Source organism: Ambystoma mexicanum, chromosome 9 (assembly GCF_040938575.1).
Source record: "Ambystoma mexicanum isolate Mex_15411 chromosome 9, UKY_AmexF1_1, whole genome shotgun sequence".
NCBI lineage: Eukaryota > Metazoa > Chordata > Amphibia > Caudata > Ambystomatidae > Ambystoma > Ambystoma mexicanum.
The window spans coordinates 195,758,142-195,770,219 of record NC_090931.1 but is presented as its reverse complement, the minus strand read 5'-3'; the positions used below and the strand labels follow the sequence as shown (position 1 = coordinate 195,770,219).

Sequence of the window (12,078 nt, the reverse complement as noted above, 5' to 3'; positions counted from 1 at the left end):
TGGTGCTGCAGGTCTCCTCCCATCGCATCAATTTGGTGGGTGAGTGATCCCCGCCACCTGTGGCCATGGCCTCCCTGCGGTTTGATGCTAGTATGTTTCACACCCGGAGACGTAGATCGTCCCACCTCTTTTTGCAGTCTTTTACCATGCCGGGGGTGGTTCCAACCGATGTCACCTTCCATGCCACCTCCTCCCATATTTGTTTTTTTCGCAGTTGGGCTTCATGTTTCAAGTTATGTGCAAACACCTCATCCGCATGGGCTGCCAGCATATCCGCAAGCATGTTGAGCTCCTCGTCAGAGAAGCGCTTCTTGCACAAGCGGTGGGTGGACTTCCGAGTTGCTTTTGACATGATGGGATGATTGGGCCTGCTCTCCATTCTGTAGCACTGCTGTGTTGAGAGGATTGCAATTGATTGTGTTTTTTAAGATGCCCGCTGGCGCATTTCCCTTTCCGGCGCGATGACGTTACTTCCGGGTCCGGTATTACAAGCCCAGTATTTGCACGATGGTATTGCCGGGTCCGTTATTAAGGGGTTGCTCCTGGGCAGAGGCGGTATCGGCAGGTCCCGTGATGGCGCTATTGGGGGATTGGGGGGACTTTAGCGGCATGGCGGTGCAGCCATTACCGGCATGGGGGTTTGTGCGTGCTCGCGCTCTCGTAATCAGCCGCTATTAGTGGCGTTGAGGGTGAACAGATGCGCTAATACCACCATGCCGGTAATGACTGCGATTCTCATAATGAGGCCCATAGTTCTGAATGCTTCGAAGATCAAGATTACGATGTGTTGTAGGAAAAAGCTGCCCACTCAGTTGTTTTTGTGCTGGATGGTGATAAAATTGAAAATTTGGACCATTTTGATTATTTGGACACCGGAATAATAAGAATGGATATTGGCATTCCCAATTCTATTATTTTCTTTTTTTTACTTTCTTTATTGGTCCACTTGGTGACACATGGCACAATACAGTGGGGCATCAATACAAAGATAGCAGAGAAGTCGGGTCGATGAGATCACATTCCCAGTTCTTAAAAGCAATCTAATATAATACTGAAAAGGCGCTCGGCTGGTGCATTAAGCATCTAAAAAAGGCTTTGGGGATGTGCCAGGGAACCTACTATAAAGTGTATAAGGCAAAAACTGTCATGGTCATGAAGTCAGGGGCACAGGCGTGCAGGGGTCGCATGCACAGGAGACCTGGATGGACACTGTCCTGGCGCCTTTGGCGCCAGGCTCATGAACAAAAGTAAACTAGAACATCCATTTAACACCAAAAAGCTTTTATTATGGACATAGCACTTCAGATGCATTAACCTTGAACATTCCATCCATTAAGTAGGATGCATTAACCTTGAACATTCCATCCATTAAGCAGCCTCAAGTGTATTCTTGGGTGTGGCTGCTAATGGATTTCCTTCGCACGTGATCACTCTCTAGGAGTGGCAGGGTGTGGCTGGTAAGCCGGCTCTAATGGGTGTGCCCACGATCTCAGCTATATAAGCTGCCCCGATCCTCAAGACAGACGCTTCGCGTTATTCTGCACTTGCAAGCAGCGTAACGCTCACCGTCGCCTGAGGTCAGACTTACCTTTGAAGATCCTGCTTCCTGGACATCCTGCTTCCTGCCAGCATACTTACCAACTGGGGGAAGCTGTTCTTACCTGTACATCTCTTCAGCGAACCAAGTATTCATCTTTACACTTTCCGGAACGCTGAAATCTTCATCTTGGCACCGCAGCACGACACACTCCATCGTCGACAGCAGCGCCTGCAAAGAAAAACAGAAGACAAGGTAAGACATCGAAAAAACAGTCAGTTTAAGGTTGCCCTTCGCCATACTTCGCGCTTTTCCTTAAACCATCACTTAAACCTGCTGTCGAACATTGCGGTAGCATCCATTGTCCATCCGGCCGTGTCTCACGTCTCACAACTGCATTGAGTCTGCATTTCCATCTAAGGAAAGAAAACAGAAGTGAGACATTATTGCGGGCATAAATAGGAGCAACATATAAAGACATTAAACAGAACGAACAGCATCACAAGAGCTCAAGAAAGACTTACCAATCATAAGAAGAAGCATAGTCGCAGCTGGACTGGACTAATCCTTATCAGGGATCAGTGAAGGAACTAGATCCCATTCGACGCGCCCCTACCAGAAGTAGCAGGACGGAGAGCTTATCTTCCATAATTCACAGGAGCAGTATCGCCATGTACCACCGCTCACAGCTTTTCTACTTAGGGAGAGGCCTGAAGGGGGTGATTCAAGTTCAGGGAGGGCTGCAACCATGCCCCAACGCCTCCGCAGAGACCAACAAAAACCCAATCGGCCGTCCATTATGGGGTTATTATACAAATGATCAGTTAATTATTGACGAAAACTAATTTTAAAAGAAGCTATTATCTTTACCTCTCAACAAAAATGTTAATACATTTGTATAAGCCATCATAAATGTTTTTATTAGGAATTGTGCCATTGGTCAGATGAACTCTTTTTTATATTTTAAAGTTGTATTTTGTAATCAGCTTTAATGTATATTATGCTTTTATGGATTTATTTATCTCAGGAGACTGCTTTGAAATAACACGTGCAGGCAGTTACAGCACACAGCTTGATAAAGCAAGCTCAAAGAAATCCTAAGAGGATGATATTTTTCGGGGCTGGGGCAGTAGCATATTGGAATTGCCATTGCGATCAGCATGGCTGTGGGCAGTCAATGGGTGGGTAAATACATACACCACAACAGTCCTGAGTCTCTTCTCAGATCCCACATCCCTCATAGCTGTATTCCGATGCTATGGTTTCAGTTTATAGGTGGCACTTTATCACCACCTTATAAGGTGACCAGACGTCTCGGTTTTCCTGGGAAAGCGCCCTCTGTCCCGGGTTCCAGGGAGTTTTTTAATTTTATAAAACCTGTCCCGGTATTGGATGGATGGGTGGCTAGGATCCCCGTTTTTACTGGAAACCGATTCCAAAATCCCGAAATCGGGCCCGGCGTGACTCTTCTTGCACATGAATGGGGGCATGAATGCTTTTCACGCCCCTATTTCCTCCCCCTTCCCCTCCCTGGCCGCACTCCTCCAAGGAGAGGAGTGTGCCTGTGAGCACACCCCCGCAATAGGCCAGAGACATTGAAGTAGGACTACAGTTTTATCAGAGTCCTATTTGTGTTTACTCTAGTCATACTTCTATGTCCATAGCCTGTCCCTTTTTTTTATCTGGCCCCCCTACCACCTAATAAATAAAACTAAAAAAAAGGGGAAGACCAGTACTTTAAGTTGGACAAGCAATCGTGGGAGGTGGGGTGGCTCTAACAAGGGGGAGCAGCCTATGTGCATGATTGCGGGTCTGGTAGAGAGGTGAGGCTGCTCCTACCTTGAGGACTGCCATATAAAGCCCCTCAGCACTGCTTTCATTGTGCTTATGCTGCTCGTGTGTAGTCCTCTTTCTGTCTCCGTAAGTGGGCATTCTTCGCCTCGCTCCCTTTTACTCATCTGCATCATATGTGCTGCATCGATCGCCCGCACAGCGGACGGGTGCAGGGCTGCGCCGTCAGCGCATCAAAGGCGCGCTTAAGGCAAGTCGGTCAGTGCCCGTCTGTGCAACGGCCGTGCAGGATGAAGCTCTATATTATTCTACGAGGGAACTTTTGATGCTAGCACTTTCAGACATTTAGTTTCTCTGCGGTTGGAAGGATTGCCCTGATGTAGGTCTGCCATCTAGCTTGCATCGACTGGCTCAGCTGGTTCAGAGAACAATGGCTCTTCCCGTGATGTTGCTCAATACCCGCTCCTTGCCAGGCTGGTGGACGCTGGGGGTGGGGGGGTTGGTGCCCTGATTTTACTTGATCTGTCAGCAGCATTTGATAACGTTGACCCCCCTACCCTGCTGGCCCACGCCTGGCCCATATTGGAATCTCTGGTCAGGAGCTAGCCTGGTTCTCGTCATTCCTGGCCAACAGAACTCAAATCCTTTCTCTCCCTCCTTTTTTCTCTGGGTCCAGCCACCTTGGTTGCGGGGTTCCGCGAGGCTCCGCCTCATCTCCCATTCTCTTAATCATCTATATTTGGCCATTGTTGTGTCTCATCCACTTCCTTGGCATCAGGTGCTATTCGAATGCCAACGACACTCAGATCCTGTTGTGTTTAGATCTTGATCAGGCTGAGGTGTCTTTGTGTGTTCATCAGTGCCTGACGGCTGTGGGAGATTGTATGAACCGCAATTGGCTGAAGTTGAATGGAGACAAGATGGAGGTGCTGGTGGTCGGATCCACTCCTGATACTTCACTCTGGGTGTCTTCTTTCTAGCCATCTTCTCTCGGCCTTCCTGTCACAGCGGCTAAAGTGGAGAATCTGGAAATAGTCATGCTGGCTTCTCTTTTGATGGATGGGCAAGTGTCAGCGGTGTGTCAAACGGGCCAGTTCCATCTCCATATATTGAAAACGGTGCTCCCCCTGCTGCCGGCCGTTTTGCAGGTGCCAGTGGTTTGCGGCTATGGTATTGAGCCTTTTCGACTATTGCAATGCCCTCTATCTGGCTCAGCCAAAGGGCTTAGTCCAATGGCTCGAGCGCCTGCAAAACCTGGCCGTGCAAGTGGCAATGGGCACACCTTATGGGGCCCACATTTCGCCACTGCTACGTTCATTGCACTGGGTCTCTGTGGCTCAGCCGAATTGTGTTTATGGTGCTGTGCATTGTCCATCGGGAAATGCATAATCAGGGCGCTGAATATTTGCGGGCTAAATTTACCCACTATCTGCCGAATCGCTCACTGCAATCAGAGTCGGCTGGCTTGCTTTGTGTGCTATTGTTTAACCATTCATGTATTGGTTGGCAGGGCCCTTTCGCTGGCTGCTGCTCAACTATGGAATGACCTCCCAATGGCAGTGAAAAATCTACCAACCATTTGGTATTCAGAAAGGCTCTAAAAACACATCTGTTCTGATGCTGATGGGCGGGTGGATGAGTGACCTTCCTCTCTAGCGCCATGAGGAATTGTACGATTGGACCGAAAAAAAAGGTCTGACTGTACAAAAAGTCAGAAAATGTACACCGCCAAAGGTCCGAACACCAAAACTTCGAACCTTTGGTGACATACATTGCAGGTAAGTAAAAAATAAAAAAATAAATGGGGGCTGTGGGAGCGTCCCCCACAACACCCCGCTCACTATACTGTGTGGTATTGTGAGCGGGGTGTTGCGGGGGACAGCCCCGCAGCACACCTGAGAAAAATGTAAACAATAAAAAATAAACAGGGGCTGTTGGGGTGTCCCCGCAACACCCCGCTCACTATACATTTATATATAGGTAAGTAGGGTTTGTTTATGTTGTGGGTGTGGGTGGGGGTGTGTTGAGGGTTTGGGTGGGGGGTGTGTTGTGGGTGTGGGTTGGGGTGTGGGTATGTAGTGATTTGCAGTGTTTGTTCGCATGGGAAATGTACGAACCTTTGGTGGTGCATACATTTCCCATGCAAACATTTACGTCACTGACTTTTCCGTGACCGAAACATCACGCAGATCCGCGCCATGATACCCCTGGGTGACTGCGCCCAGGGGTATCATGGCGTCTTGGACCGTCAGTGGGGCCAGGCAGGAAAGGCGGGGCACACGCTGCTCCTTTTGATTCTTAATCACAGGCTGTGACCCTCGCAGACCTGTCTGAGGGGGTCAGAGTCTGTGATTAAGAAACAAAAGGAGAGGCGGGTGCACAAAATAGAATGATAGCAGTTTTTGAAGACTTCCAGGACTCGGCTCCAGCTAGCCCTTGTGCACGTTAAGCCTTGGGGAAGACTACGGAGAGTGTATATCGGAACATGGGGGTGGGGAAGCGGTGAAATGGACTAAGTTCATGCCATAGTGCCAAGTTCACACACGTGTTGATATCCAGAGATGTGGAACCTGTGTCCATATATTAGAGCTCTGGCAGGACCCTTTCTTCCATTCATCCTTACACAATTGATATAATACATATCATTAAGCTGTATTATTAGAACATCTTATTTACAATGCAATGGCCATAGCTTATAAAACATCGAACGTTGGCCTGGTCGCAGCAACCAAAAGAAAACACTGAATTTAAATAAATCTTTTTCAGTTTATGGAGACCCCTGCTACAGTCCTAAAAGTATACAGTGCAGGCTCACTGCAGCCAGGGACGTCATTTCACCAAAATGCAGGGGCTAGCGGAAGTGACATCACATGCCCCTTGACCTCTGATGACATCAGAGGAAGTGATGTCATTTGACTGCACAGGTGACATCACAGGAAGCGATGGCACATGACCTTCAGATGTATCTAACACCTGTGTTTCCAGGCGCTCCCATTTCAGCCAGATATAAGAACCGAGGAACAGAGGGAAGCGTGATTTGTCCAGGATCACACATTTGGGGAATGTAATTTTCCCGATTTGACGTGCGGTCTATATGTAAAACATACATAATACAGTACTTAAAATATACATAATGCAGTAACAGGGTAACCAAAATCTCTAACGAAGGTGTAAGGTGTTTCTCCCCTTGATTCTGTAGGAATAAGTAAACAGCAACCTGTAGAAGACCTGAGTATGGGGATACTTACACCTACTGCACACATGTGCAAATGAAAGCCAGGGGGATGATTGATGGAACCTACTATGAAGGCCTAGGGCAGACCTCCGTAGATGAGAGCTGCCCTGAGAGAGAATTGGTCCTCCCGCAAGGCAGACAAGCCCTGATAACTGACCGATGCACTAGTGCACTTGGTTAAATAAACAGACACAGGGCCTCATTACACGTAATGGTACCGGTGACCGTTAACCCTTACCGCCTTATTACGAGGTCCCTTTGCAGTTTGGTACTTTAACGCCTGCTTTTTGCAGGCGTTAAAAACCAACCCGCAAAGGGACCTCGGTGCTAATTACGGCACCGCAAATTTGCGGTACCGTAATTAGCACCTTCCCCATTCCCATTATGCCCTATGGGGCAAAAATGGGAATGGGGAAGGGCAATGGTGGAAGGGGGAATTACCGCCCCGCCAACCTTGGAATAGAGCGGTAATTCCCCTTTCCACCAAGGTGGTGCCGGTATTTTACCGGCATGAACCATGGCGCTAATAGCGCCATGGTTCACCACCTACCGTGTAATGAGGCCCACAGTCTTATTTCATTGGATAAGCTTGAACAGCTTTTTCTTTGTTTTCTTTTATATAAATAACTGAATTGATTTAACAGATCCTCCGTATACACGGGCAACATTACACCACAAGGCCCCCTAGTTGAGGTGCTTTCCAATAGTATATGAATAAATAAATACTTAAATGTCCTTCCTCCATTATCTCAGGTACTAAATAGTTAACTAGCATCAGTCAGGTCACCTGTGAGCAAGTTCATTCACATTTATTACATAAATAATTAAATAGCATCAATTGGGTCACCTGGGAGCAAGTACTTTCACATTTGATAAATAAATAATTAAATAGCTTCAATTGGGTCACCTGGGAGCAAGTTCATTCACATTTGATAAATAAATAATGAATGTGGCTTCCAAGTTACCCTTCCGGTCATCTGGCACTTCTTAATTTCAACCCTGTGGATTTAGAGTAAGGGCTTCCCTTGCCTTTGTAATGACAGTAAGCCTCACCTGGACACCTGCCCAAATGGTAGCTGCAGACCACCACAAGACACACAATACCTAGGACAACGACCAACAAACACAGACAACTTAGTATGGTTTACCTAACCACCACCACTCCTTGACTGGTGGCTTATGTAGTCTGTCCCCCAATGGAGTATACCATTTCCCCACAGGCACCGACGATTTGCCAATGTCAGAGACTGGGAGAGGGATGCCACTCGGCCTGTCTTGCCACCCCAACTAGAACCATGGTAACCTTGAGCCAAAAAAAGCACTGACCTGGGGAGGTGTGCACTCTCTGTTTACCCAGTAGCAAAATGCTGCACGAGCAAGGCCAGAAAATTAAATCATTGGCCAGAATTTAATATCAACAAAATTCCCTTGGTATAAATGTATCTTTGAGTTTGCTTTGAGATAGAAGAAAACTGTTGTGTGGTGATAGGCTGAGGCCATCTGTCTCTGTGTGCATTTATCTTTAAGTTATGTAACAAGCAACCACATGTTGTCCTCCACAACCCAGATATGAACATAACACCTTAATGTCCTAGGCTTTGATACATGACTCTTTTTCAATCTTTTTTAACAGGGTGAGGTGTGGGGAGGCAGGCTGAACTTCCCTCAAGAGTGAGGCTCAATGCATCTATGATTTTCAGAGCTCTATGTGCGAGGTGCGCTATTCAATGATGCCCCAGGACTGGCCCGTGAATGAAGCTTCCACAAAGCCCTTTCCAAGAAGGAGTTTGGGTGGGCAGGGGTGGGTAATTTAATGGCTCTCTCACTTCTGAAACTCTGTGTCCAGCGCTTATTTTCTTAAACAGTGTTGCACCAGAGCAGTGTCCTGGTTGAGTTTGCAGCCCCACTCAACCATTCACATCACACTTGAATGCGTTCAAGGTGAGCTGAGCCCAATCAGTAGTATAGCACAAAATATGGGGGCCCTTCCTTCCTGCTCCCAAGCTCCTTAACAAAGCACAGGGCATGCCACACCCCGGGCCGGTCGGACCTCCTCATGTGTCCAATGTCCATGAAGATTATGCCACTGCAAGGGCATGCACTACTCCAAGTGAAAGAAGTACATATATATTTTAATCAAAGCTTAAATGTTTCACCTAGCATAGAAAGAAGGGGGCAGTGCCGGGTCCCCAAATATACCAGTCACCACTGGTGGTTGGTGACGGTGTAAATATGGACACGTATGTGATTGCGACCGAGCATAGTGAGGGGGCCCGAACTAACAAAAACGAGTTTGGGGGATTCGTCCACATGCCATGAGAATTATTTTTTAATAATGGGTTAAAATGGTGCATTACACGGCACACTTTCTGTGAACATTTGGGTAAAAGGCACAGTTTGCAATAGGTTTTGTAGTGTGTAGGGTAACTCATCAAAAAAAGTACAGTACATTCAAGTAACCAAAAGTGCACAAGTACATTTCCAATGTATTGTCATGCCGGTCCCTTTAATATATGCCAGTGTAAAAACTATTTTCATACTGGCTGTGCCCAGACACTTCCATGCTGGCTCCACCAACATATGCTAGTATTCCCATATAAGAACGTATTGTTCGCTTTGCAATGTTTTTTATAGTATCATTACTGGCACTAGGCGCAAAGCTGGTTCTGCTAATATATGCCAATACTCCTACATAAGAAAATACTCCCATTGGTTTGGCCATTCAAAGTGACATGTCACAATAGGAAAACATGTCCAAACTGGTTCCAATGTAAGTCAGTGGTCGAAGTGTCCAAGAAGAAATAGTGGAACTATGTTCCCTTCTGGCCTGCCGGATCACTATAAATCCTATCGCCACGACCCCTCCAACGCACAAAACAAACCCGCAAACAAACACGCCTGCTGTTTAAGGGAATATCCAATGCAGTACACTGAACTGCAAGTTTCAACTACTTCCTACACTTTTATTTTAAAAGTGAACCATTCTGTAACTGTTTCTTTTTAAAATAAAATAAAAGTATAGGAACAGTAAAACTTAAATAATAAAAGTAGAGGAGCACCACTCCCAATCGCTCCCGCCCACTTCGACCACTGATGTAAGCCAGTCTACACCCATAAGGACACTTATCATCCTATCATCCTTGCTTCATCATAGATGCTCAGTTAATAAAAAGTCATGCTGCAGTAAGAAAAATACAGGCCGCAACATCAAAATGTCAGTCTAGCGACGTAAAACTACTTATCATGCTTGCTTTATCAAAGGTGCAGAGTGATAAATGTCATGCCACAGTAAGCAATGGCTAGACTCGCTGTACCAAAATGCCAGTCTAGCCAGGTAATGATACACATGAACTTGGCTTGGCGCGGAAATACCAGTAAAACATGCGAAGTCAATAAAGGATGTGTCAAACATGTTCTAGTGACCCCCAGTCTCTAAGGGCCTTATAGACACACACACAAACATGTGCATCCCCTTTCACCCACCTATACATCTCCTCTCACACTCATTCACACTGCATTCATGCACCCACCCACCCAGAACATTCACACACACAATCTCATCCATACCCATTCACCCACCAGTCACTTGCCCATACACCTTCTCTCACATACACACCCACACACACACACGCAGACACACACAAACACACAGACACATTCCTACTCACTCACCCATAAACCTCTCATGTTCACTTGCACTGCATTCTCCACACAGGAATGATGCACCCACCAAGAACACACATACTATCACATTCCTACTCATTCACCCACCACTCACTGACCCATACACCTTTTCTCGCATCCATTCACACTGCATTCTCCACACAGACACATACCCATCCAGAAAATTGAAACACACTATCACATTCATACTCATTCATCCATCAGTCACTCATTCATACACCTTCTCTTACATCCACTCTCACTGCATTCTCCACACCGGCAGACATCCACCCATATAATTTAAATAGACACACTATCACATTTCTTCTCATTCACCTACCACTCACTACCCAATAGCACATACATACATCTGACACGCACTTCACACATGCAAAATGCACATCCCATTTTTTTTAAAAGCCTTCTTAAGTGTTTTTCCAGCTTCGATCCATCCCTCCAAGCCACCCTCGGCTGTTCTGTGCTGCTTGGAAACAGGAACCAGGAAACTGGGAGAGCTTTCTGGTTCCTGTATATGAGCCGCAAGGAAGCCGTTGGAGATGGGGTTGGAGCTGAACGTGGCATGTCACAGTCAGCTCCAACCACTACTGAGCGCTTCCTTCTCCTGCTACAAGCCACGGTCCAACCTTCACCCTGATGGGTGAGGACTGGGCTGGGGCCCCCCAGAACTGAGTTGGCAGAGGCCTCACACTGCAGAGGCTGCGGGTGCTCCAGAGACTCCAGTGCCCAGGAGCTTCGGTTAAAAAGAATATATATATATATATATATATATATATATATATATATATATATATATATATATATATATATACATATATATATATATATATATACATATATATATATATATATATATATATATATATATATCTTTTTAATACTGGGGTAGCAAGGGAGGCGGAAGGGGTAGCAATGGAGACCACAGGGTCGTGGCTGTGACCACTGATTACCCCCAAATGACGTCCCTGACTGCAGCTCTGATATCAATATGTTAGTCTGCCAGGTATACTCACAGAATGCAGCCGAGAGCAGGCACTGTACGACCCGACCTGGGTCCTAACTATGCGACCGGGAGCAGGCACAGTGCGATCCGACCTGGGTCCTGGCTATGCGACTGGAGCAGGCACTGTACGACCCGACCTGGGTCCTGGCGATGCAATCAAGAGCAGGCACTGTGAGACATGACCTTTGATTAACACACGCCAGACTCGACCAAGCTGCTCCCAGATAGTCACTCCCCGGGTGCCACTGGATGAAGGTTCATACGTACAATAACCCGGAAGTAAAACATAGAGCAACATCATGCTTAACCAGTGAGTTAAATATTAACACAGGTGCAGAGAGCACATGGCCTACACTTCTTGAACTCTACCAGGCAAGCAGGACGCGCTTTGGAAGCAGTACTGTGGTCCTCTGCCTCAGTCCTGGGACTTGGGGTGACTAGTCAAGGATGGACTATTTAACCCCCACATCCTTTCCTGGACTAGATGTTGCTACTGGCCCACACGCTCATCTGCTGGGTTTAAAGGAAGTACAGGTGAAACAATTGAAACGCTGCCTGTCGGATCTCCATTACTGAGCTATCTCAGTGGAGCTCATTTTACTTGTGCACAAACAGCACCCCCACACTCCGACAACCTGGCAATTTGCATCATTTGCACTGCAGAGTGCAAATGAAGAGTAAAGAGACAGACTGTAGAAAGCCTTGTCACACCCCTTTTGCACTTCACAATGCAAGTACATTAACGCCTCCAGCCATGTACGCAGGCAACGTTTACAAGGATTTCTTATGGAATCCGCTTGTTTTATTTGCTGTTAAAAAGCAGGTGTATTC

At 46.7% G+C, this 12,078-nt stretch overlaps 1 protein-coding gene across 1 annotated transcript in view; it reads right to left on the bottom strand.

Annotated features, from left to right (window-relative positions):
* Positions 1–11,479, bottom strand: part of LOC138487869 (palmitoyl-protein thioesterase ABHD10, mitochondrial-like) — a 42,615-nt gene extending 31,136 nt beyond the window's left edge. Inside the window, exon 1 of the mRNA XM_069614481.1 lies at positions 11,258–11,479. The gene's annotated coding sequence lies outside the window, so the exon portion shown is untranslated. The remainder of the gene's footprint in view (positions 1–11,257) is intronic.
* Positions 11,480–12,078: the final 599 nt, after the last annotated feature.